The sequence below is a fragment of the Neovison vison genome, chromosome 3 (genome assembly GCF_020171115.1).
Source record: "Neovison vison isolate M4711 chromosome 3, ASM_NN_V1, whole genome shotgun sequence".
Lineage (NCBI taxonomy): Eukaryota > Metazoa > Chordata > Mammalia > Carnivora > Mustelidae > Neogale > Neogale vison.
This window is the reverse complement of record NC_058093.1, coordinates 179,131,358-179,157,306: the sequence shown is the minus strand read 5'-3', so window position 1 is coordinate 179,157,306 and position 25,949 is coordinate 179,131,358. Positions and strand designations below refer to the sequence as shown.

General features: G+C 40.4%; 1 protein-coding gene across 1 annotated transcript in view; it reads left to right on the top strand.

Annotated features, from left to right (window-relative positions):
• Positions 1-24,318: 24,318 nt before the first annotated feature.
• L3MBTL4 (L3MBTL histone methyl-lysine binding protein 4) overlaps positions 24,319-25,949 on the top strand; it is a 448,888-nt gene continuing 447,257 nt past the window's right edge. Inside the window, exon 1 of the mRNA XM_044243369.1 lies at positions 24,319-24,363. The gene's annotated coding sequence lies outside the window, so the exon portion shown is untranslated. The remainder of the gene's footprint in view (positions 24,364-25,949) is intronic.

Below are 25,949 nucleotides of genomic sequence, written 5' to 3'. Positions count from 1 at the left end.
CAAGCTATTAGCTTTATCTGCGAATTCCTTTTTCCTTTTGGCCTTCCTTTGGGAATCATTGAAATTGGGGCCAACTTTTGACATTTGGTGAATCTTAGTAATATATCACATGCTGGTAAACATTTATAAATTGATGCCTATGTGTATGAGTGTATATGCAGAAAAACAAAACTCCGGGTGCATTGGAGGAAAGATGACATACATCAGAGTCACCCACAAGTTTCAACACATTTCTAACATGTGGGATTGCCTCCGAAATAACAGATACAAAGTAAAGTTGAAAACTGGTTCAACTGCCTACTTAATTCTAATCCAAGCATGTTTCATATCAAATATGTGCCTAATTAGGAATACATATCTGAAATATACAATACATAGATTCAATCTTTCACATCCCCTCAAAGAGTCTGTGCACTCTGTTGACTCCCAAGGCAGGACATGTTTCTGTCTCTTCTTGGTGATGAAGCCAGAACATAGTTAAATATGATGCCAAAATTAAGTTATGTTTTACAGTTCACAAAACCTTTTCATGTACATGAGTTCATTTGTGCATAAAAGCTAGGCTAAGTGGCCAGCCTAAGGGCCAGAGGGATGAGCCTCATTTTAAACCTCTCTGATTCCTCCAAATCCATGCTTTTTCTAATATAATGCAGCCATCCTGTGTGTTGGTCCACAGCTTTCACCAAAAAATGTTTTGTAGAGTCATATTTGGTTAAAAATGTCCCTTCGTCTGCAGAACTATAGGACCAAATGTTCTTACCATAAGATCTGTGAAACTCCAGGGAGTTCATGCAAGGAAGCTATTAGGGCTGTGTGGCCCTCTTATTGTCAGAAGCCAGTTGTTCTGTGCATATTCAGGGCAGCATTTATTTGAGGACATAGCTAGTGATTTTTGAAACATTCTTAAATCTGTGGACCTTTTGCTTCCAAAAACACAAGAGCACCGCATTAGATGTCCCCAGTTGAGTCTCCACTTTTCTTATTTGGTTATGTGCTTCCATAGTTAAGGGTTAAATGTGACATGTATGAAAATATGTACACGTATGTAGGCATGACAAGGATGCAGATAATGTTTTCTGAATGAATTTATGACACCAGGTGGCCTAAGTCTCATTGCTTTGCTTTCTGCTTGGTTAGATAGCTGGGAGGTGACAATTTGGTTCTTATCAATATTTGGTGGGGGAGAAAATTACCATCAAGTCTGAAATTCCACTACTCAGTATTTTTCAAAGTAGATATTTTAAAAATAAAAATTTCCCTCATTATTTACTTCAGAACCACAACCTAGAATTAAGAGCCCAGATCCTAAAGCCAGAAAATGTGGCTTCTAATTTTAGCTCTGGAATTTAACTAGGTAAAGATCTGTGAACCTCTCTATACTTAGGTATTTTTTTTTTATTGTGACATACATAACATGACATTTATGTGACCATTTTTAAGTGTACAGTTCAGTGATGACTTTTTTTTTAAAGATTTTATGTATTTATTTGACAGATCGCAAGTAGGCAGAGAGGCAGGCAGAGAGAGAGGAGGAAGCAGGCTCCCCACTGAGCAGAGAGCCCAATGCGGGGCTCGATCCCAGGACTCTGGGATCATGACCCAAGCCGAAGGCAGAGGCTTTAACCCACTGAGCCATGCAGGCGCCCCCAGTTCAGTGACATTAAGTACATTCACAGTGTTCTGTAGCCATTGCCTCATTCCATTTCCAGAACTTTCTCATCATCCCAAACTGACACTCTAAACCCACGAAACAATAACTCCCCTTTCCCTATTCTCCCCACCCCCTGAGAGCCACCTTTCTACTTCATGTCTATATGAATTTAACTACTCCAGGTATCTTACTTAAGTGAAATTGTGTAGTATTTGTGCTTTTGTGACTGGGTTATTCTACTTAGCGTAGTGTCTTCATGATTTATCCACGTTGTAGCATGTGACAGGATTGCTTTCTGTTTGAAAGCTGAATAATATTTCATTTTATACACATAAAACTTTTTGCTTATCCTTTCATCATCAATGGACACTTGGGCGGCTTTCATTTTTTGGTCTTTGTCGATAATGCTACAAACACATTCAAGAACCTGTTTTTTAATTCTTTTGTGTACATACACAGAAGTAAAATTGTTGGATTATATAATAATTCTGCAAGTGCCACACTGTTTTCCACTGTGGCTGCACCATTTTACATTCCAACCAGCAATGTATAGGGTTCCAATTTCTTCACATCCTCTCAGCATTTAGTATTTTCTGTTTTGTTTTGTTTTATTTTTTTATGGTAAGCATCTTAATAGGTATGAAGTGAGATTTCACTGTGGTGTTGACTTGCTTTTCCAAGTGATTAGTGATGTTGGACATCTTTTCATGTGCATTTTTGCCATTTGTGTATCTTCTTTAGAGAAATGTCTACTTAAGACCTTTGCCCATTTATTAATTAGGTTCCTTTTTTTTTAGTTGTTGTTGAGGTATAGTAGATTACATATTCTGATTTCTAATCTCTTATTAGATATATGATATGCCAACATTTTCTCCCAGTTATACTCTTCAAAATGGAGATTCTGTCTGTTCTCACTTCATAGGTATACTAATTTCCATGGCTGCTGGGAAAAATTACCACAGACTTAGTGGTTTACATAAGAGAAATTTACTTTCTCACAGTTCTGGAGACCAGAGTCTGAAGTCAATAACTTCTTCAAAAATCAAGGTATTGGCAGAACTATGCTCCCTCCAGAGGCTTTAGGGGAGTGTTTATTCCTTGCCTCTTCCAGTTTGGGTGGCTGCGGGCATTCCTTTCTCTCTGAGTCTATGGTCAATGCCTTTTCCTCTTCTGTCTGTCTCACATCTTCCTCTGCCTTCCTCTCAGTACACTTACGATGGCATTTGGGGCTCACCTTGTCAATTCGGTATAATCTCCTTATCTTAGGATCTTAAACTGAATCATACCTACAAGACTTTTTCTCCACGTAAGGCAGCATTCCCAGGATCTCGGCATCAGGACCTGATTTGTTTGGGTGACCATTATTCAGCTGGGTAGAGTAGGATGGTCCTGAGGAATCATGAATGGACCCATGTTAACACCTAGCAGTGTGCCAAGGCTGAGGTAAGCCATCACGAATGTGCGAGTTATTATTATTACCTATTCAGTAACAGTGGTGTCAATCACTTCAAGTGACTATGACTTGAAATCATTAATGGAGCTCTTCCTTTTAATTTTTCTCAAGGTTAGCGGTGATGCCAACTGGAGGATCCCCAAGAGAGAGCAAGATGCTGCAAGTCACATGACCTGTCATCTCCGCCCATCCATTTCTATAGAGATGGAGTCTGGTTAAGGCCAGTTCAGACCTTATAAAAGAAACTTGCTTTCAAAAAGCACAGTCTGAAAGCCAACTGAAGGCCTGTGACCCGGGTGATTAAGTGGGACAAGGTTGTGGCTTGATATGCCTGTGAACCTCGAATCTCTTGTCTTCCCCGGGGACAGTCGGTGGTGCCTGTCAAGAACAAAACGGTGGGGAAGAAAGAACAGTTTGTAACAAGTTTAATCACTGAAAATTCTTCTCTACAGACAGTGCTTATATCAAGTAAACTTATAAATATGGTCATTTTGGTGATTTTGCTCAGTTTCCCAAAGCGAGCATTAGTTATATCTAAATGGACAAACTGTATAAAAATATTGAATTATGTACATAATATAGAATATATAATGTACATAGTAAAGTATGCATGCACATAATAAATACACATACATATAGGAAATATGTATATTCCCCTTGAGATATAAAATTTATGGAATTTATTTAAAAATTCAGAAAACAAACATTGCTTTCCTCCTATGTGTCAGGCCCTTTCAGGGCTGGTGAGAGTATGTGAAAAAAATTGAGCAAAGCTTTGCTTTGATGGAACCTGCATTCTAGTGGGGAGAGAGAAAGAAAGAGGGAACAAATAAAGAAACAAATACTTCATATGTCCCATGATGAAGTGATGGGAGGGTGCTGTTTCCTACAGAATGATGATTTGAGCAGGACTAAGCCCTAAAGACTGTGAGAAGACTTCCAGGAAGGTAAAGCTACTTAGCATGTCATAGTTCTTTCTTATTAGTACACAGAAAACGGTGTAACTAAAATCCCATAGTGTCTTAGAGCCCCTGAGGTATACACAAAAATCCTTATACTGATAATCGTTTTTATTTTCAAGGCAAATTACATTAGAGATCATGCTTCTCACTTAAAATGAATTAATCCAGAAAATAATACCATTCCCTATTGTCTTCTGTACTATTAATTTTGAGGCATCTTTGTGGAAAATATGCAGTAACAGAAATCATGGAAACCGAACAAACTTTTTCTGATAGGCTAATCATCACCAACTAGATCATCATTGTTAAGTGTCCTCTTGGAGATCAATATGTTGAAGTCCTAGCCTTCAATATTTTACGACGTGGCCTTAGTTGGAAATATGATCATTGCAAATGTAGTTAAGTTAGCACGAGCTCATTACATGGGTCCTAATCCATATGACTTTATAACTAGGGAGAAATTTGGTCACAGAGACAGATACACACAGAAGAAAGACAATGGGAAGAGACACAGGGAGAAGGGGCCGTCTCAAAGCTGAGGAGGAGGGCTGGACCAGGTCTTTCCCCAACTGCTCTCAGAAGGAACTGTCTCTGTCAACTGATGCTTTGATCTCTGACTTCTGGCCTCCAGAACTGTGAACTGACCTGTTTCTATTGTTTAAGTCACCTAGTTTGTGATACTTTGTAACAACAGCTTTAGCAAACTAACACAATCATAATTTTAAAACTATAATTTAGAAATTCATGACAGAGAAATGAGTATCCAGCAATTAAAAGCCCACCCTGTGCCCCAAAAGAATTCCAGAATGTTCCTATGTCATGGATGTTCTTACCATTAGATAAAAATCCGTTCTTAAGCAAAACAGTCACCCAGTTTCCAAAATTTTGGCTCCAGTGCCATGTAGACAGCATACATTGTCTTTGTACCCTGCGTGTGATAGTTACATTCCATATTTGCAGGTCTCTACAAATTTGTAGCTTTCATTATTCGCCTAATAATGAGTCTTAATCTACATTTTCAGGCATTATTCTGCCTCATGACAGAAATTGTGGTCATGTCTCTGGTGTTTCAGATTTAAACTTTAGTGAATTCATGATTTTTGCCTTCTTCCTGAGGGCCTTTCCATTTTGAGGTCAGCTGCAGAGTCATGGCCGTGGCTGGGTGTGTTGAGGAGGGGTGTGTTGAGAGCGGGATGGCACAAGACTTCTGCTGTGCTCAGCCTGTTCTTTAATCTTGTGGCATCTGCTAAGCCATAACCATTCTGCTTGGTGCCCAGCAGGGACCCTTTCTCCCTATTGGTATATTTGACTATTGCCGCCTGCTTGGCAGCGCGTGGTACCACTGTGGAAGCCAGTGTTGGATGTACGCCGTCTGTCCCATGCTGATTTCGAGCCTCCTTCAAGTGCATCAGCCTTCCCTCAGGTCATTTATGCTCCTTCTTGGGGGTGGTAGGAAGCTTTGGGATTGCTCTCCTGCCCTTCGGAAGTTGAGCACAGCTGCCGGGACTGTCCTAGCCTGTCTTAGCTTACTTAGACCCATCATCACCACTCTATAATGGCTGCACGATAGAGGAGAATGTCATATTTGGTTTGCTCTATCGGCTTTTCTGAGCCTTACGAGTCCCCTCTATCTTGGGATCTCCAAATTTTCTGGGGGATTTCTCAGTGGACCCACGCACTGCACACACTTTCTGGAGCTCAGCTGGCCTCCGTGGAGGGCAAGGAAGCACAGGGCTCCCTCAGAATCATCACTAGGACCAGCCCCGGGAGCACTTCCCTCTGCTTACACAGAAACTTGCTCTTCAAGTGAGCTGTCAGCTTACACCTGGATCAAGCATTTTGTTTGTCTTCCACCTCCTGAAAACTGAGAATTATGAGATCTCTAGTCTCTGGAGCAGAAAAGACCTACATCTGGACGTCAAAAAGGTGAATTCCTAGGAAAACAGAAGAGCAACAGCAATGCAGTGATGCCCCCAGAGGGACTTAATATGTCAAATACTACTCTGTCACATGTTTTTCATTTTGATATGGTGTATTTCCAGAGGGGTTTTTTTTTTCTTGCAGAAGGGGGATTGCTTCTTTTTTAATATTTTTGTTGTCGATGAGAGCCTTTGTTCTCCCTAGTGTCTACATCAGACCCTATTAGTTAGTTGGGTGCTTGAGAAAGCACGTTATTTTGCATATTAGAAAAATTAGTCAGTATGATGATGTTCCTGCTTTCATATCATTGTTTAGGAAATAAAGCATACGGTTAATGATTGGCTATTAAATGTGCATAGTAAGTTGAATATGTTCACAAAGAAAAAGTACCATTTCAGCCCTCTTCTAGCGTGGGATTGAAGATGCAGTAGAAGGGTGCCTGGTTGGCTCAGGCAATAGAGCATGTGACCCTTCATCTCCAGGTGGTGAGTTCAAGCCTCACATTGGGTGTAGAGATTACTTAAATAAATAAATAAACTTTAAAATACAGTAAAGCAACCAGTAAAAAGGACCAGTAAGTAATTTTTACTTTCTTTCTGTACTGATATTTATTTCACTCTTCAAAAATGCATGTAATTTGGGGCACCTGAGTGGCTCAGTCTGTTGGGCATCCGTCTGCCTTCAGTTCAGGTCATGCTCTCTGGGTCCTGAGAGTGAGCCCTGTGTGGGGCCGCTTCTCCCTCTCACTCTGCCCACTCATGTTCTCTCTCTCAAATAAATAAGAAATAAAATGTTTAAAAATGCATATAATTTATTAGCATTTCTTTTTTTTTTTAAAGATTTTATTTATTTATTTGACAGAGAGAGATTACAAGTAGGCAGAGAGGCAGGTAGAGAGAGAAGGAGGAGGAAGCAGGCTCCCTGCTGAGCAGAGAGCCCGATGCGGGCCTCAATCCCAGGACCCTGAGATCATGACCTGAGCCGAAGGCAGCGGCTTAACCCACTGAGCCACCCAGGCGCCCTAGCATTTCTTTAGAAGTTTAGTTTTCTTCATACTGAATCAACTTTAGAGTTAAGAGGTCTTTGAAATTTTAATTTATAATTTTCTAATATTGTGGGATAGAGAATCAAGAATTCACATGGTTTGTCCAAGCTCATCCAGAAATCAAGATCTTCTGCCTCCCCAAGACAAGCCTCTTTTTTATTAATTAAAAAAAGTATTTTTTTAAAATTATGTTATGTTAGTCACCATATAGTACATCATTAGTTTTTGATGCATGAATCACGATTCATGATTTACATATAACACTCAGTGCTCCATGCAATATGTGCCTCCTTAATACCCACCACCAGGCTCACCCATCTCCCATATCCCTCCCCTCTAAAACCCTCAGTTTGTTTCTCCGAGTCCACAGTCTCTCATGGTTCCTCTCCCCCTCCGATTTCCCTTCCTTCTCCTCCTTTTACTATCCTGTGTACCTCTTACACCAGACTTAGAATGCTATTTATGAGGAAATTTATGTTTAATTTATGTTTAAGGTATGCCTGAATATACCTGCAAAAATAGTATTGGGGTGGGGGGCTTAAAATAGGGACAGAATCCAATTTATTAATATACTTTGCCTGCCATATATTGTTCCACTAACAGAAAATTTCCTCAGAAATGTAGTTCACAGCCATTCTGAAGGATATTCCAGGTCTCTGTAAGTTACAAAAGATATGATTGGCACTTAAGGGTATTTTTTAAAACATAGGATATGGTAAAACAAAATTGAGTCATTTTTCCCATACATAAAAGTAAACTAGATTGAGCTATTTTATGTTTTCATCCACTTTCAGAAATAATCAGTGATGCAGCTCTGGAGAAAGAGGAGTGGACCATGTATTACAGTATCATTATTTCTGGAAGAATTGTTAGCACATCAGACAATGTGATCCAGGGAACATAAATTGACTTGGAAAAAGGGGGGTGGGGTGGAGAACTCTATTTAAATGTGTAAAAAGTGGGGATAACTGTAAAGAACCAAGGATGGAGATGGACAGTAAGGCTTCTAAGATGGTATTCATATGTCCACAAGGTTGTTAGTTTGAATAACAGTAACCCATATGTGATAGGAGAGAAAAGATTTTAAACGCTGTTAAGGATTGTCCTGCCAAAGCAACAAGTTTGAATGAGAAATGCATCTTTTTGAAGCTGCAAAGCCCTTTTCCCTTTGTCCAGCAGGTGTAGGAAAATCTTTGTGAAAGAGGGAATAGGGAATTCTTAACATAGATGTCTTATTTTCTGAATAATAAAGTGTTTACTATATAACCCTAGCACAGAGTTGTACACAGAGTTTCATAAGTTGTAGCCATCATTGTTATGATAGGAATATAGATTTATAAACTCCAAAAAAATCAGTAAAAAAATCTTTAAAATAAACATGTTGAACAAGGTCGCAGGAATACAAATACACAAAAATCTATTGCATTTCTCTATAAGAGTAACACACAGCTTAAAAGTGAAAAAGATTTCATTTACAACAAAGACAAAATATTTGATTCTTGGAACTTGAACATTATATTTTATTGAACAAATTAAATCCTGGGGGGGTGGAGAAAGAAACTTGAGAACAAAAAAGAAACAAGTACAAGTAATTCATTAAATACATTAATTACTCTATGAAGTAGACATTTTTTATATTTGACAGAAAGAGAGAGAGAGGGTGAGGGGGAGAGGGGGAGGAAGAAGCAGACTCCCCACAGAGCGGGGAGCCCATTGCAGGCCTCGATCCCAGGACCCTGAGATCACGACCTGAGTCAGAGGCAGACGCTTAATTGACTGAGTCACCCTGGCATATGAAGTAGACAGTTAATAATATATATTATACAGAAAAGGAAAGTGAAGTACAGAGTAATAAAATAACTTGCCCAAGGTCACACCCACACTAGAACTTTCTCTGTATTGAAATGTGTGCACACTTATACACTCAAAAATACGAAGAAATCTTCAGTGAAACAGTCAAAAATCCAGTTGTCTGTTCATTTTGGTTCTGAGATGGGTATAAGCATGTGACTATTAGAAAACAGAGCTTAACATCAGAGATGTTAAGACAAGAATCTTGTCTTGTCTTGTCTGATAAGTTCAGTTATGAAGTTAAATGTAGCAAAATAAGTACACTGATACTTTCACATCCCAATTAAAACAAAAATTTTATTCCTCACTGTAATGGTACATTAACTTCATACTTTGAAGTACTCCCTCAGCTTCAAATGCTTGGCAACAAAATGAGTAAAAAATAAAAATATATAACTGAAAGAAAATCCAGGTTGGTAAACAAGTAAAACAGAATTTTAGAAGCAGCTCAGAGCAGTGAACAAGGATAGAGATAACCACAATATTTGTACCATGTCTGGAACGAGGAGGTGGTCACTATGGAGTCCAGTTACTGAGACGAGGAGAGGGGGGCCCTAGAGTTTTCGCGGAGGGGTTGGGGTGGGGCGGGAGTGAGAGATGACTTAGGAGGGGCTCCTACATACTGAAAGGAGTTAAAAAAGTGTTGAAACCCACCACCTTAATCTGTGAATTTTAGCAAACTGTAGGTCTAAGCAGGTAGGAGGACAGAAGGCCCGGCAGCCAGGAACGGAACCATGCCAATCACTGGTTTCAGGAATGGGTATGTGCTATCCCCAGGGTTCCCAAGACAATGTAAGAACTCAGTTTTGAGAGTGGCCATTCATCTCCAACTGGAGCATAAAATAAGTACTATTTTTTTTCCTGGAAGTTGATAGACTCATTAAAAGACATATCTTTTATATGTAGAATAAATAAATATATACATGCAAGAACAAAAGGCCAAGAATTGACATCAAACTTTTTTTTTAAAGATTTTATTTATTTATTTGACAGACAGAGGTGACAAGTAGGCAGAGAGGCAGGCAGAGAGAGAGTGGAGGAAGCAGGCTTCCTGCTGAGCAGAGAGCCCGATGTGGGGCTCGATCCCAAGACCCCGAGATCATGACCTGAGCTGAAGGCAGAGGCTTTAACCCACTGAGCCACCCAGGTGCCCCTGACATCAAACTTTTGAGGAAGAACAAAGAAGTGGAGGATATTTCTATCAAACATCAGACTTTCATAAAGATAAAGTTTGGGGAGAGACTAATACACCAATGAACGAGAAGAAAGAGGCCTAAAGCCCAACCATATATATAGAAGTCAGATAAATGACAGAAATAACAAATTAGTGGGGAAAGGAAGTATTCAATAAATGGTACAAGGAGAACTGATTAATTATTTTATGGAAGAAAAAATTGCTGTATACACCATGAACAAAAATCAATCCTCAGGTGGATTCAACATCTAAATGTGAAAATTGAAACATGGGAAAATATCTTCATGACCTCAAGTTTCTTAGAGAATAAAAAAACACAAAATATACTTAAGGAAAGATGGGAAAAGGTAACTATTTTATTTTCTTTTTTTAAAGATTTTATTTATTTATTTGACAGAGATCACAAGTAGGCAGAGAAGCAGGCAGAGAGAAAGAAGGAAGCAGGCTCCCTGCCAAGCAGAGAGCCCTATGCGGGGCTCAATCCCAGGATCCTGGCAGATGCTTTAACACACTATGTCATCCAGGTGCCCCGAAAGGTAACTATTTTAAAAAGAAAACTTTTTTTTTTTAAAGATTTTATTTATTTATTTGACAGAGAGAAATCACAAGCAGATGGAGAGGCAGGCAGAGAGAAAGAGAGAGGGAAGCAGGCTCCCCTCTGAGCAGAGAGCCCGATGCGGGACTCGATCCCAGGACCCCGAGATCATGACCCGAGCCGAAGGCAGCGGCTCAACCCACTGAGCCACCCAGGCGCCCCAAAAAGAAAACTTTCATGCAGGAAAAAACACTACATACTGAAAGTGTAAGTCATAGATTAGTATAAAATATGTGAAATGTACATAAACCACAAAGGATTTGTATCCAAAACATAAAGGTCTTAAAGAAAAATGACAAAACAATTCAACAGAAAAATGATCAAAGTATGTGAATAAGCAAATGACAGGAAGAAACCAGAAAGATGTTCAACTTCATCTGTCATCAGGGAAATGTAAAATTTATAAATTGGTGGAAAATGTAACATTTTGCAGAGTAATTGGGAATAAGAATTCAATCATGTTACTTCTTAGTGTGTGTGTGTGTGTGTATACTTAAACTCTATGTATATACATAGTGTGTATAAATATATGTACATATATTAAATGAGCAGAAAAAGAGATACAAGAGAATTTTCACTGAGTTATAAACCAGCTTGTAATCTCAAAAAAATTAGAAACTGACATTATATTCAATCAGAAAAAGATATTTGGAATAATATGTAACCACTAAAGTAAATACACTAGATATGTATGTTTTGAAGTGAATGAAATTTAAACAGCTTTTTAATAGAAAAAAAAGTAAAATTAAAGTATGATACACACAGAATATACCACTTAAATAAAGTTTTAAAACATGAAAAACATAACCTGTATGTTTTATGTCTACATATGTATGGAGGAACAGTATAAAAAGGCACATGATGATAATAAACACTACCTTTGGAATGATGGTTAATTCTAACAGGGGTGGGAAAGGTCCTGAGTTGAGGAAGCTTGCACTGGAGGCTTTAGCTACATCAGTTATATTTCATTTCTCCCCCATGTGGTGTTTTCAGGATATATTTAATATATTTTTTATGCATTTCTGTGTGCTTGATACATGTGATGCTTTTTTTTTTTTTTTTTTTTTTGGGCGGGGGGAAGCTTGCTTTCTCAGGTATGGAATAATTGAGACAAATTTATAATGCTTAACACTCAAATTCTATTTGATGATTGTTTAAAGGAAATGAGCATTCAATAATAGGAAACTACAAATAAATCATCACAGTGATCAATCCATATCTCTATCATTTGTTAATAAATATACATTTTGGCAACATTAAGAAACCATTTTATACATATTACCGAATAAATAAAAATTATAAAATGTCAATTTTTATATCTGTTGGATCTGAGAATGCCATAAATTTTAAATATTTCTAATCACATTTTCAATGGCTATAGATTTTTCTGGAAAAAATAAACCAAGAAACTATTCAATGTCATTTGGCACAATAATCCTACTCTTTGGAACTCTCTAGGAAAATAAACAGATAAAAACCAATTTCATTAAGAATATTTATAGCGATGCTATTTATGATTGCAAAAACAAAAATTTAATAGGGAAAACCCAGATGTCTAAGGATAGGAGATGGCTAAGCAAAATAGGTCATATTACAGTGGAAGATCACTGCAGAGCTATAAAAATGTCAACTGTGTGGCTCATGCTGATGCATGAAAATATGAAATAAAATTAATTTTATAAAGCAGAGTTATAAACATGTCAACTGTGAAAACCATGCTGACACATGGAAATATAAATTAAAATTAATTTGAAAGAGCAAAGCACACCATTTCCTGAATTCATGATTTCCACTATGAAGAAAAAACAGCAATAGTTGGCAAAGACAGGAAGAGAATTTGGAAAGGAATAAACACATTACATTGGGTTTATTGGATTATTATTCTTTCCTTTAAAGTTGTCTGTTTGACATGTATTCATTAATGAAACAAGACCACAGGGACTCTATCATAAGCGTTAGGATTTTGTGTATAAACAGACATACATGTGATGCTGTGGTATGATTAGAAAATACCCATCCTTTTCTCTTTTGATATTGTTCATCCTCTAGGCAGGGGACCGCATGATATACTAGGGAAGAACATTTTTCTTAATAGATATGCCCAGACTGAGTCATGTTAAAAGTTTACCATGGCAATGGTCATCGATTAGTTTCCGATTTTGTAAAGGATGTAGCTGATGCACAGTCAGGTGTTAAATCCACAGATATAAAACCGACAAGAGTCATTTATAACAATCATGTCACCATGGGCTACAACCCTGTATTTCATATACATTTCTATATGTCATTCTGTGCCATCGCTAGGGTTAATCTTCCACTTGGATCAATGCATGTACAGTCAAAGGTACAAATAACCCCCCAAACACTGTAGCTTTGTCCCACGGCTAAAACTCTTTTTTTTTTTTTAAACAAATGAATATGTGAATGACATTATGGAGGAGATAAAATTCTAACAGAAAGATAATACTAGAAAATTAAAATTAGCTCTCTGGGATAGAGAAGATGTGAAATGATTTTTCTAGAAGGACAAAATTATTTTTGAAGTCTTCTGTTTTATCTTAAAAATCCATGTACTTTTGCCTCTACTGTATGATAAATCCATGTTATTTTAGTATAAAAATAATGTTTCAGTGGGGCACCTGGGTGACTCAGTGGGTTAAAGCCTCTGCCTTCGGCTCAGGTCATGATCTGAGGGTCCTGGGATGGAACCCCCACATTGGGCACTCTGTTCAGCAGGGAGCCTGCTTCTCCCCCTTCTCTCTGCCTGCCTCTCTGCCTACTTGTGATCTCTGTCTGTCAAATAAATAAATAAAATCTTTAAAAAAATAATGTTTTAAGTCATCAGCTACATAATTTGATTCTACCTCCTGCCAAAGCTAGAGGAAGACCAGTGTTCCAGGAAGATGCCCATGGGCTTCTGAATTTCCAGCACATGGTTGCCCACACCTGGGGAGGGTGCAAACTCTGGTTGGTGAAGCAGGACTCAAAGCTATATCCCGAGTGGAAGGATTTGAATGATAGCATCAAAGTCAACGGTGGGATAAGAGTTGATGTTTGCTTTGCCTATAGATTATTTTTGCATTTAAGCTTTATTTATTTATTTATTTTTAAGCTTTTAAAAATTGAAATGTAGTTGACACACATATTTACACTTTTTTTTTAAATTTCAGAAAGAAAATGAAACCACTAAATCTTTTCCAAGATAAAGGATGTTTATACCTATTACTAGAAAAAAAGTTTGTAAATCGTTTAATAAATTGTTTTCCAAGCACTAGTTGGTGGAAAATAATAGTATTAACTTTTGCTTCATAATATTTTTATTTGTGGATCTACAAAATAAATGCAACTAAATTCTTTACTATCAGGGATCTGGTTCTTTAAGGTAGGATGTTCTCAAGGTTGTATTGTATTGTCAGAAATCAGTGAAACCTAATTAACAACACTGTAGAATAAAACTGAAGACCATAGAAATAATAATAATTTTTCTATTTATAAACTAAGAAGAATGATGCTAATAACTCAATGTGGTGAGAGATGATATTAAGAATTGTGAAATACTTAGAAATAAAACATTAAAGGGGCATTGACAGTGTGACAACTGAATTTGCATAATTAGCTACTTCAAAATTAGCTGCTTCAAAGAAGCACCTGGATAAATGTTGACCAAAGCCTCTATAAAGAAGATTATTGGACAAAAGTTTTGAAAATAGTATTAGAATATGGCATAAGTATTGTAAAACATAAGTACAGTGAAAGACCTTCACTAATATGCTGAGTAAACAATGAGGGATTCAATGTACACAATTGACATGTGGTACTCTGGCTTATTGGTACTTGTATCCATGGAAAATTCAGTTTGGTTCTTAAGACTGTTTGTGATAAAGTAGGTGTCCCACCTTTTGATTCATGTTTGCCGTTCATTTATTGTGGTGGTGGTCCATTTCCAGGTTTAATTAGAGTCTTTGGAAGCAAAAGAACAGAGAACAAGCCTGTGCATTGGAACTTAGAACAAAAACCAGGGTGTCATACCTGAGTTGGGACCCAAGGTAAAATAATATAAGAGTTAAAAAGAGCAATTGTATGGATTTTTTTTTTTAAGATGGAGGTTTATCAAGTTGCATATCCAAAGCTCTCCTTAATAGCACCCGAGTCATTCCATATGCCAGAGCCCAGAGTTGGCACTAAATAGAGTAAGAACTAAAGGAAAAGGAACTAAGAGGTGGAAGGGAGGTGGATGTTAGTTTAGGAAATGACAGGGATTAAAGAGTAGACTATAAGCCCAGACAAATAGGCTAGTTGCTTGCATACATTTCACCATAACAATGATTGTGAAGATTGGCAGAGAAAGAAAAATCTGAAGCAGAATATTGAAAACATATACGAAATATCACATAGGTCCCTTGGGGTTAAATTGTAGCTGTAGCCCCTCCCATACCATCCTTGTCATGCTCAGGTATATATTGAGCAGTTGGTAATCATCTCTTCTGGTAATTGTTTGAATGTGCCTATCTTCAGAGCCACTCTATTCATGTAAACAGGCGTGAAATCTTGGAATCTCCAACACAGAAAGGCTTAATAAATTTCATCTAGGTCAAGCCTGTATTGATGAATGAATTTCCTCCACAGCTCATTTCTGATGAGCATTCACCCAGCTTGCCCTGGAACAGGGTGCAGTGGTTTTTTTTTTCCAGAAACTTTTTGAGCATATAATGTGCAAAGAACTGTACAAGGTCCTGAGAGGGATATAAAGTTAAATTAGACATGGAAACGTGGAGAAGTTACTGAGTTCCTCTCTGAACTCCCTATCCTGATCCAAACAAAGCCACTGAAACAAATTAAAATGACAAGGCAGTCATTCCCATGGTCTAGAAACATATAAACACAAAGACCCACAGTGGACTGCAGGGGCTAAACTATCAGAGACAAATGCAGGTCCATTCTTCTCAAAAAAGCATTTCATGCCAGATGGAGGACTGGAGCAAGACTCAGTATCTAAAACTGGGGTCAGGTACTCTCACCTGGCTCTGCAAAGGAGCCAGAAAGCAGATACTTCTGCAGGCTTCTGGCAGTGCAGCCAGAGAGAGGAAGGTTTAGGACCTAGACCAAGTTTCTCCCCATCTAGACCGTCAGTATCACCATAGACTGGAAGTCTAGCACTGCCAGGACAAGCCCTGAACCTGGACAAGAAGGTGAGGACCAGGTAGACGCAGAAAATGGAGGGCAGTGGAGAGAGGAAGGGGAGAAAACACATCTCTACTTGAAGAGTCCAACGATAACTGACACTGAGAAAAACAGGCAACAAACCAAAATAGGAAGAGGAATTTACCGGCATTAAGGTGTAAACAGGAAAAAAACATCAAAATAACTTTGAAATAAGCATGGCTAAGAGATTCCACCCCCCCCCCAGAAATAAAGGAATAAAATATATAAAAGAAGTGTTTACAAAAGGGAAAAACAGTGACCATCTCATTAGAAATCGAATGGGCATCTGACAATATCCAAACTTGTTCATGTAAACAAAAACAAACAAAAAAACAGTTAGTAACAAGAGATACTGGAATTTCTTTAACCTGAAAAAGGATCTCTACAAGAGACTACAGTAAACACGGTAACTTTAGAAGCATCCTTATTAGAGTTAGGAGCAAAATAAGGCTGCCTTGTGTCCCCTACAGGTTCATAAGTACTTGAGGCCCTAACTAATACACAGCAATTAAAAAGTATTTGAGAAATAATATCTTTTATAACTCAGAGTAAGGAAGGATTTCTTTCAAAGAAAATTCAAAAATCAGAAGCATAGAGGCTTATAGTAAAGGGTGCACCAAATTCATCCTAACAGTTGTTATCTCTGCAAAAACAGACAGCAAGAGAGGAAGGAAGAGATGAGAAAAGAATTTAACTTTAAATATTATGTCTTACTTCTTGAAACACATCAAGTATAAAGTGTGAACTGATAGTCTTTCTAATTGGTGGATGCATGGGTGTTAATTGCATTACCTCCTACATTTTCTAAAAAAAAAAAAATTGTCGAAAAGGACAAAAAGTAAAAGTAAAATCCCACAGATAATTAAAAACATAAACACTAAGTTAAAAGAGAGATGGTTTCTCTTCTTCAGAAAACCATAGTTCTCAGAACGATAGTTCTCTATATGTAAACTAGTAAGGAATTATAGTTAAAACCAAAATAATATAAATGCAATATAGATGTATAAACAAAATGCTATAGGCATGTAGGAGAAAGAAAAAAAGTAAGGTAATACAGTTGATAAATGACTCACGGGAGAGATTTCATTAAGTGTTGAATCCTCAAAGGTACATCTTATTTTAATATTCAGAAAAGCCTTGATAGAAGAGGGCTCCCGGATAAGGCTTCTGGGCAACTTGACAAAACTTGCAGCCATTCTGAGAACAGGGAATATCTTGTCTTCAGCAAGAGAGTGGGAGATGGAGCTGGTTGTGCTGTCTGGAAATGTCTTGAAACATTTCGAGTAACGTCTGGACTTGGAAATATGGGCCAAGGATAGCCATGAAGGGTTTTTGAAGCTTCTGAGTGGGGACAGCACTGGGGGCATCTGCCTATCCCTTACAACAACACATCAGGTGTGGGCATCTATAGCCTTCTGAATATGTATGCTGCCCACTTAGAAGTTAAGAGTGGACACTTGAGCCCATCTGGGCTAATTAATCTTTCCCTCCCAGGAAGGAAGAACTAGCATCCAGCAAAGGGGATCAGTCTGTCACGTGCTTGAACTGGAAGTGATATGAAGTTAGGCCTGGAGTGGTTGGGTATCTGCTGAGACGGAGAAAGACACCGCATGTCCAGAGGGCAGGAGAGACTTGAGAGACCAGAGACTCGAGAGACCAGAGTATCACCTGGAGTGATAAGGACCTGACCCTGGAGAGTCAAGCTGTTCTTCCCAACTTTGATTCTAGAAATACCTCTGATTCTGCCTGATGAAATTGCTTTTTTCCTAAGTGACCTCCATGGGGTTTTGTCTTTAACCAAGGCCAAAGGAGGTGAGTGGGCTCAGTGTTGTTAGAAGTACAGGGGAGTCCAGCAGGTGAATAACCAGATGATGACATGAACTAGGACAAATTATAGGGCCATTTATGACCTTTAAGAGAAGCATTTCAGCAGAGTTCTGGAGTAGACTTCAGGCTTGAAGTCCCCCTTCTGTATGTGGACAGAATGGTTTTCTGTATATTAGTTGTTTACCCTTGCGATGGCACGGCTGCCTGTGAGCTACAGCTGCTGACCAGCATCACTAGGAGAATCTTCCAGTAAATTACCAGCCTGGAGTATTTGAAGTATAGTTTCTACTGGATGAGTGTGGCTTTTAGCACACCATTGTAAAGCTGAAAAATCCCAAGTCAAACCAAAGTCCTGGGCCATCTATAATTGAAGACATTAATTTAATTAATCCACCACACTCACAAGGAAGGATTTTTTTCCTGTTTAGATGGAGTAGGGAAGTATCCGAAGGTCAATGGGGGCCGTGTTTCAAGGATGTCATGAATCACTGAGAAGTTTAGTAATAAAATAGAAGGCTTAAAATTACTTAGCAACAACTTCCTTATTCTTATATTTTATGTTGTTGGCTCAACTAGACTAAGCTGGTGAGCTTTGTTCCATTCAGGGATATAGATAGATAAAAACCTTATTTTCTGGGTAATATTAATTGTTCAGTAATACAGAGTAATCAGCTGTCTTCAATCCAGAAACAATACACGATATTTAAGTTCAAGGTATTCACTTGATAACTGAAAGCCTAAAGAAACATGCATCTTTTTTTCCTATGAGAATGGATAAAGTCTTTTTATTTCTTTAATCAAATGTTACTTTAGTAGTTTTAGGTTGATTCATACTTGAAGAATTGAAGAATTTGTATTGGAGGTATTATAATGAAAAAGAATACAGGCATATTCAGTCCAGAAAAAGTGGACTCTGTATTTTTTCATGGAATCATTGATGTTAAGATAATGTACTAAACAAAAAACCCTGACCTTTTAATTTTGGTTAAAGTTTTAATAAAATAGGAAAACTAAATGTAAAATGGAAATAATTCAAACACACTTTTATTTAAGCAATTAGTATAGAAGGGATCATTGATACTTTTGGATTTTTGGGATTGGGTCAAAAGAAAGTTAAGAAAAAGTCATCCTTGCAGAGGTTGAAAAGAAAAAATAAATCAGCATATTATTCTGCAGTACCAGCCCTCACAGAAGATAGTTTGTAAATATACTGCTGATGGAGTTTTTTAAAGCACCCAAATCCAGTCAAGGTGACCTGGAATAACTCAAGGATTGGAATGTAAATGGAAAATGGACCTCAACGAAGAGCATCATATCCAGCTGACTCAGCCTTTGGGCATCTTGGCTGGAGACGTCCCTTTATGAGAATGATTCTATCAGACAGTGGTCACTTGTCGACACTACCCACTAAGAGCCGGCTTACTTTGTTTTGATTTCATGGCCATTGGGCATTCCTTTAACTAACTTGCCTTCCTTTGTAGGCAAGATAGGATGCCCACCACTGCCACGGTGGTGGGAATGTGGTGGTGGTGGGAGTGTGCTGACCCCCAAACATCCATCTTTTTGGCATTTATATCTGCCAGTTTCATTGCTATTCTTGTTTTTAGCTGGCTGCCTTAGCCCAATCACTTCTGGGAGAATTAACAGACTCAGATTCCTGGACCTACAATATTAAGAACTAGACCCAGACCCTAAACTTGGTGATTTCGAAAGGAAGTACTCTGCCATGAGACATACCCTCTGTAGCCAGGTGGCTTCTTCCATGATGGATCAATGGCAGAGGCAGGAATAACAACTGCCTTTCCTGACACCTGCCATGTGTTCTACATATCATCCCACCTGTTATTTCTTAGAGAATGCATGTCTAGCCACTGTTATTTGGGGCATATATCTTTTTAAGAAAGTATGAATTGCCTACTCTGAATTTCCCATTTTTCTTTTTCTAGCTCTCTCACCTTGGAGATGGGATGGTTGTGTCATCAATATCTTTGAAAATGCGATTAAAGGGATGCCTTGCTTGCCTTCTGCAGTTTTCAGGCCTTTTTCCAAATCCTATTAGTTCATTCAGTATGGTTGTAGTGGAAATTGAAGTTTGCCTATTGATGTAAGGATCCTTATCTTGTTCAGTTTACACAGATTTTAAATATCATCAGAAAGATTGTGTAGAAGTTGGATTTTTAAAAATTCAAGGGAGTGTACCTGGAAAAGGGGTTTTTATGCTATTTTATGAGAGGTTTGTTCTACCAAAAAAAGTACAAGTGTAAAAATAAATAGAATTCTATAAAAATTTTAAGTCTTTAATTCAAAATTGTATAATGTGCATATTGTTTTACTTATGAGGCTTTTTAGTATCATCTGAAGTTAGCTTTAATTCTTCAATATTATTTACATTTCTGTCTGAACCAGTATTTATACTCAAGCAGAACTCTATGTAATTATTTATATCTCAACTCATTAAGAAAGCTTAAACTTGGGGGGCGCCTGGGTGGCTCAGTGGGTTAAAGCCTCTGCCTTCGGCTCAGGTCATGATTCCAGGTTCCTGGGATCGAGCCCCGCATTGAGCTCTCCGCTCCTCGGGGAGCCTGCTTTCTCCTCTCTCTCTCTCTCTGCCTACTTGTGATCTCTGTCAAGTAAGTGAATAAAATCTTAAAAAAAAAAAAAAAAGAAAGCTTAAACTTGGACAGTCTACTTAGGAAAATATTGCTGTAACAGAGAAAACGTGGTGTGGTGTGAGTAAAATTATTAACAATGGCATTAATATGAAAATAAACTTGAGGATAATAATTATTGATGATAAATGGCGACCAGTGAAATGATTTTAGCTGCAATGGACAATTTGTGGAGTAAGGATAGAATGCTGTTAAGATAAACTCTCTTCAATTATATAGAAGCATATAAAGGTATTTACTCTGCTTAATTCCCAAATGGTCCTAATAAGTATATGCTAGGAAGCAATCATGAATTTTATTTTATTTTATTATTTTTTTAAAAAGATTTTATTTATTTATTTAAGAGAGAGACAATGAGAGAGAACATGAGCGAGGAGAAAGTCAGAGGGAGAAGCAGACTCCTCATGGAGCTGGGAGCCTGATATGGGACTCGATCCTGAGACTCCAGGATCATGACCTGAGCCGAAGGCAGTCGTCCAACCGACTGAGCCACCCAGGCGCCCCACAATCATGAATTTTAAAAACACTTTTGTGTCAATGGGCAATACCGTTATTGATCAAATAATAAAGCAATGTAATTTAATTCTACTTAAAACAGCAAATATACATATAAAACTAACATATATACAACATTGACAAATAAAATAAATCCCCAATTAGAAAAAAGTAAATAAATTTAGCAAATTTTAAAATGGAGGTTTTTTTTTTTTTAAAGATTTTATTTATTTATTTGACAGACAGATCACAAGTAGGCAGTGAGGCAGGAGGGGGGAGGGGGAGGGGGGGAAATAGGCCTGGGGAAGGGGGAAGCAGGCTCCATGCTGAGCAGAGAGCCCATTATGGGGCTCGATGGGGGGCTTGATGCTGGGCTCGATCCCAGGACCCTGAGATCATGACCTGAGCGGAAGGCGGAGGCTTAGCCCACTGAGCCACCCAGGGGACCCTAAAATGGAGTGTTTTTTTTTTTTTTAATAAGATTATTTATTTATTTATTTGAGAGAGAGAGACAGTGAGAGAGAGCATGAGCGAGGAGAAGGTCAGAGAGCGAAGCAGACTCCCCATGGAGCTGGGAGCCTGATGTGGGACTCGATCCCGGGACTCCAGGATCACGCCCTGAGCCGAAGGCAGTCGTCCAACCAACTGAGCCACCTAGGCGTCCCTGGAGTGTTGTTTAAATAAAGACCATCACTATCTCAGAAAAGAAGTTTTCATTTCTACCCATGAGGTAAACATTCTAGAACTGCCATGACTATAACTGTTATGTCTTGATGACATGCCTAAAGGGGCTCTTCTGCCACCAGTGATTCCTATCTAACAATAAGCCATCCTTACCTCTCTGGTCAACGATAACTTTGCCACTTAGTTTGTTAGATTCAACTGAGTTATGAATTAAAAAAATGACTAGGAACCATCACTGTTCTAAACCCCATTGTTCACGATGGTTGGTAACATTGCAATACTCAACAATATGGCTATTTCATTTTAATGGGCAGCTGTTCAAATAAAAGGGGTTTACGACAACAGCTTTTCAAAAATTCTGTAATAAGTGTACCAATGCTTACACTGCTTATATTTCCATATAATTTGAATAACAGTATCGTTTAAAACAGATGTCAGCTTCTTTGAATATAATCATATGTGGTTGTCAGCACTATGCACCCATAGATTTACATATAAGTAACCCAGGATGAGGTTCTCTGCCTGTGTTACCTGTCTTATTGGTGCATTCTTCTTCTCATTTAAAACCTTGCCCATGAAAACAGTGTTTCCGTTTTCATCAAAGCAAGCCAAATATATTCAATAAACATAATAATGTTTTCTCAAAAAAAAATGAGGACAAGGTGATGTAAATTCACTCTATTTAGATTTCAATCCAGCTTTCTTTGATTTTGTGAGTATTAACATTGATTTGTCTAAGGTAAGGGTGGAACCAGAAGTGCTTTTAACTCTTTCTGTGCTGGGGACATTTTGACATTTATATCACTAAGATTTAGCGTCTTTAATGATAGACACTGTTGGGAGAGACCACAGTTACACTGCAGTAATCGGAACACTTGTCCTTTGCCAAAATTGTTGTCTGTACTCCCAAAGGTAGCAGAGGGAGGGGGAACTCTCATTCATCCTCTGGATTCCATTCTAATTTCATGCAGTCAGGTGAGTAAGTATGTCAAGATAGTCTCCTGATGTGTGCCTGTTGTCACAGAAATATATCACAAATCTATAAAGTCTTTAGCATAAACATGGTAAATGGGATGAAAAAAGTACACTTCAACAGCTATTTTTTTTTTTCTTTTAAGATTTTATTTACTTATTTGACACACACAGAGAGAGAGAGAAAGAGAGAGATCACAAATAGGGAGAGGCAGGCGGGGTGGGGGGGGAAGCAAGCCCCCTGCCAAGCAGAGAGCCCGATGTGGGCCTAGATCCCAGGACCCTGAGGCCTTGACCTGAGCTGAAGGCAGAGACTTAACCCACTGAGCCACCCAGGCACCCTCAACAGCTGTTTTTTTTTTTTTTTTAAAGATTTTATTTATTTGACAGAGAGATCACAAGCAGGCAGAGAGGCAGAAAGAGAGAGAGGGGAAGCAGGCTCCCCGCTGAGCAGGGAGCCTCATGCTGGGCTCGATCCCAGGACCCTGAGATCATGACCTGAGCCGAAGGCAGTGGCTTAACCCACTGAGCCACCCAGGCACCCCCCTCAACAGCTGTTTTAAAAGCTCTCTCTATACCGATGCCCTCTGCTTCCTTTTCTTTTTCTCTTTGCCCCAAATCTTTTCAATTGATTAGAGCATAGAACCCAGTTTGTGTGTGTGCGTGTATACTTGTAAATTTCTATAATCATGATTCCCAAAACGAAAACTGCATTAGCAAAGGGTTTTATATTTCTCTTTTCCGTAACAACACTAAATTATGTTTGTAACCAAGGGACCAGTCTCGCCTGAAAAACAAAACAGTTACAGGTGTTCGTTTACGGTAGTCAACAACAAAGCAAAAGATCATTTTGGAAATTATTATTGTTAATCATGTTAAGTTACCGCATTTCTTGCTGGACTCAACAAACTAAAATATATATATAAATATATATATATATATATAAATATATATATCGTAACGGCTATTAGTTGCGTACTAGAATTTTTATACAAGACACCTTCATGAAAGAAAATTACATTTGAAAGTCACACAACACGGTCTTCGATTGCCAGCTACTGTTAAATATAAGCCAAAATAGATGATTTAATAAATTTCTCTCCAAATCGGCAGCAACGCTTCGTGAAAGCCTAACGCTAATCAGTCAGACTCCAAGTTCCATGAGGGCAGGAACTCCTTTGTTCCCGCTTCCTACTCAACCTCAAGCAGCTAGAACAGGGCTAGTCAACATTGGTTCTCGCCACCTGAAAAGAGTCTCCTTTTATTTTGAAATGGGATCCGCCGTCCGGTGTGTAGCGAAGTCGAGAGCGGGAAAGGGGCATCGGAGACGAGGTTGCAAAATCGGAAGGAGCGGAAGGACTGAGAGGAATCCAGAGGCGAGAGAGAGCATTCGGAAGGTGAACCCTCAGAGCTGGGATGAGGCAGGGATGAGCGCCCCGGGACACCACTGCGCGAGCGGGGAGGGGCCAGGCAGGAAGTAGCCAAGATTTGGGGGACTTCTTCCCAGGGAGCAAATAAGAGAAAGACGCACGTGAAGAGAAAGCCGCAGCCACCTCCCTCCCACGTGAAAGCCCGAGCGGCCGCCCCGCGTCCACTGCGCTCCCGGGGGAGCGGAACCCGGAGCGAGGCAGGTGCGGCGGGAGCATGCGCGCGGGGCCGGCAGGGGAGGCTCCCGCGCCCCCACCCGGCGCGTGCACCCTCGCGCCCCTCCCGCCCCTCCCGCCCGGCACCGCGGGGCCAGCGGCGCCGCAGCCTGGGCCGGCCAAGCCTCGCCGCTCCGGCTCGCGCCCCGCCGGTCTGTCGCCGAGTCGGCGTTGCGGGCGGCCCGGCTCTGCTGGGGTAAGGAGGACGCCGCCGCCCGAGCCGTGTGGTCGGGGGACCGCGTGAGCGCCCACGGCCGCCACCGCCAGGGATGGCCCCGGGCCCCGGGCCCCGCGCCCGACCGAGGGGCGTGCGCGTCGCCCGCGGCGAGGCCGGGCCGGGGGCGGTGGCGGTTAGGAGTCGCCTCCCCTCGGAGCCGGCTCTTTCTCTTTCTCTTTCGCCGCTGGGCGCGCGCCGGGTTCCCCGCGCGAGGCGCTGCCCCACTTGTCGCCCACTTCGGACGGGCGTGGCGTGGCCCCGCACCGTCCCGCTCCCGGCGCAGGGGCCACCTGGGCCGGGGGTGTCGGCGCGGTTACCTGGGCGGGGAGGCGCGCTTACCTGGGCGGCGCAGCCCAGGACCGCGGGACGAGGGGCCGGGGCGGGACTCCCGGAGGTCCCAAGCCGGCCTCAGGCCACCGGGCGCCCGGCGGTGGGCGTTTGGTTTTTGTTTTCTCTCGGGGGACGGGCGTCCGCGGCCTCCCCGTTCTCCGCTGACAACTGTCGTGTGTGCCGGGACTCGGCTGAGGCCAAGACCCCCGCGGGCGCTTCCTTACTCCACCCCCTTTTCGTCCCTGGTCCTGGTCACTAAGTTGAGCCTGGGGCGGGAGCGGAGCAAGTCCGCGCTGAGGCACGCCTAGCCAGTATGTGGCAGTTTAACTAGATCGACACCCCCCCCCACACTCCCTGCCCCCCAAGCCCAGAACTGCGCCGGGGGCACGCTGGCCGGGTCTCCCTTGCCCTCTCCGCCAGAGGTGGGCGGAGGGGGAGGCTAGTGGACCTGGGTACACCTGGGGCGGCCGCAGTTAACGTGCGGGATTGGTGTAACCCTTTTCTCCAGGTGGGAGAATTCCGGTGGGTTTGGTGCCCTGCCTTTTATATCCTGTAGACACTGATTAAAGTCCACAGGATGTACTTTATTTTATATATGCCTTTATCCACTTAGAGGCATAGTCTTAATCTGTTCATGCCTGGAGGTGGACTAAATAAAAGGCAGGTCTGGACATTGTTATTGTTGAGACTCTTGCGTGTGATTACTCCATGAAGTCAGTCTGGTCACTGTGACCTGCTCTGCTGCGGTGTTTCCATGCCCACCGCTCACCCTTCAGGGTTATTTGGTCTCCAGGACCAAAGTGGCATTGTCTCCTGGATCGCACTGTTGGAACTGTTTCCGGGAGTTGCTCGGGGCAGCCTCCAGTTTCAGTCCTTCGCTTAAATAAGTGTGGTGGAGTCTCCGGGTGTCTTCTAGTTCCCTTAACTCCAAAAAGGTGAAAGTGACAAACAGGTGGAGTTTGTTCTTGATGCTCGGTAATAGATTTGGAATGCATTTAGCTCTTGGCAAGACACCGAAAGTGCCAACTTCGGTTTCTCCTTAGGATACCCAAGAATTGGGAGAAAGGGTTTTGAAAGGAGAAAGATTTCAGGAGCATCCAAGTGGATCGGATTCTGCTGTACCCGCATGGGGTGTGATTGTTAAATAGGAAGGATGAGCTTAAAACTGCAATTGATTATGCTCTCATACTGTGAGGTACATCGATGAGTTTGTATGAGGTAGCCCTGGACTTTGG